Raw genomic sequence first — 2,487 nt, 5'->3', positions numbered from 1 at the left:
CAAGAAGTGTGAATTCCACACGCAGGAAATGGAATTCCTAGGCTTTATTATCTTAACAGAAGGTGTTAAGATGAATCTAAAGAAAATCTAGACTATACAGGAATAGCCAAAACCTAAAACAGTTAAGGACGTGCAATCCTTCCTAGGATTTGCGAACTTCTACTAAAAGTTTATTAGGAATTACTTCTAGATTACGACACCACTTACAGAGATTACGAAGAAAGACATAGGGTTTAAATGGACTAAAGAATGTTAGGAAGCCTTTGAAGAACTAAAGCAGATGTTCCTCGAAGCACCCGTACTAGAGATGTACGATCCAAGACGGAAAACCAGAGTTAAGACCGATGCGTCCGATTACGCACTAGGAGCTGTACTGTCATAGCAGTGCCTAGATGGGAAATGGAGACTAGTGTTCTACCATTCACGAAAGTTCTCAGGAGCAGAACTAAACTACGATGTTCACGACAAGGAACTACTTGGAGTAGTCGACGCCTTTGAACAATAGGAGGTGTACCTGTTAGGTCTCCTAGACATGATCGAAGTATTCACCGATCACCAGAACCTAACGAGTTTCATGACAACCAAGAAACTCAACCGACGACAAGTTCGATGGGCCGAAATGCTCGCCCAATTTGACTTTAAAATAACGCACCGAGCGGGATCGCTCAACGGAGCCGCTAATGCTCTAAGCCGAAGATCCGACCTACGAGAAGAAGGACACAAGGAGCCATACAACGCAGTCCTCAGGCAGATGCCTGATAGAAGCTTGAGGTATAACAAGCCTGACCTAGTCAAGGTCAGCGTAGTAGCTCACCAAGTCACGACTCTTCAACAACAATGGCAAGAGAAAGCCACGCAATGGCGACAGGAACTAGAATACCCGCCAGAAGTAACTAATAATAGGATAGAACTCACGGCTTTGAGAGAAGGAACATGAACGTATGTGCCTCCTTATATGAGAACAGAACTCATCAAGACCCTGCACGAGTCCCTAGAATATGGACACGCAGCGGTAGACGAAATAGTTAGAAGACTAAAAAGGATGTTTGATATACCACGCTTGCGAGCGAAGGTGCAGGAAGTCCTAGGCAACTGTTTGGCATGTCACTAGAACAAGCCTAAGAGACATAAGCCCTACGGCCTGTTACAACCCTTACCGCCACCAACACGACTATGGAGTAGTGTAACGATGGACTTCATAGTGAAGCTCCCGAAATCGTTAGAACCAGGATCAGCTCGACTTTGCGACACAATCCTAGTAATCGTATGTCGATTAACTAAAGGAGCCAAGTTTGTGCCCACAGAAGAAACTATTACGGCAGATGAATGCGCGTATGAAGTCTAGAAAGCACTAGTATTAGAGCATGGGATACCTAAGGAATTTATTACAGACAGAGATAAGCTGTTTACGTTGAAACATTAGTTAACGTTCCTAGCAAAGATGGGAATCAAGAAAAAGCTATCGACTAGCTTTCACCTAGAAACAGACGGACAGACGGAACGAACGAACCAGACGCTAGAGGAGTATTTGCGATTCTACACCAACAAGCTGCAAGACAACTGGGTTAAGCTCTTGCCGACAGCACAATTGGCGTACAATAGTAGAAAATCGGCAACGACGAAATACTCTCCGCACTACGCGAACTACGGATATGAGCCGGTTGCTCATCGAGATCCGAAGGATATTAAAAGCATTGCAGTTGGAGTAGACGACAAAGCTCGACTAATGCGAGAATTGCACGAGCAATTGAGCAAGAATATAGCTTACAGGAACCTTACGGCATCCAAGGCTGCGAATAAACAAAGGATTGAGGGACCAACCTTTAAGAAGGGGGACAAAGTCTTTTTGTCACAACAAAACCTGAAGACTAAACGGCCAAGCAAGAAACTGGATAATCTCCGATTAGGACCATTTGAAATCCTAGAGACAATTGGACTAGTAAACTACAAACTCCGGCTACCACCAGGCATGCGCATACACAACGTGTTCCACAAGAAGCTATTGGAACCAGCACCCCAAAACGCCGAGCTAATGGAAGATATCGAGCTCGAAGACGACGAGTACGTAGTCGAGGAAATCAAGGACCTACGGAAAATCGGCAGTCAGTGGAAGTACCTAGTCAAATGGCAAGGATGGCCAGAGAGCTATAACACTTGGGAACCGGAGGAAAATTTGACGAACTGCAAGTCACTGGTACGTGAGTACCATCGGAAAAATCCACAGAAGCGAGAATCGGATTCTCGTAGGAAAGGAAGTAATCAAGAGGTAAAGGGTCGAAAGAAGAAGAAGAGTAATCAGCCTGTAACCAGCCCGGGTCAGTCGATTGTACGGGTAGCGATGGTTCGGTTGCCAGAAACTCCATACCAGGGGCGGAACTCCCCTCAGCCTCCTCTTTTTCACGATTTTGAAGATTCAGAAGGGCATGATCACGATCAGCGAATGATCGCTCCTGCGCCTCGATCTCCAAAGCTCTAACTCCCGCTGCG

The sequence above is a fragment of the Exserohilum turcica genome (assembly GCF_000359705.1).
Source record: "Exserohilum turcica Et28A unplaced genomic scaffold SETTUscaffold_15, whole genome shotgun sequence".
In the NCBI taxonomy this organism is placed as follows: Eukaryota; Fungi; Ascomycota; class Dothideomycetes; order Pleosporales; family Pleosporaceae; genus Exserohilum; species Exserohilum turcicum.
The sequence above is the reverse complement of the archived record's forward strand: the minus strand, read 5'-3'. Positions refer to the sequence as shown.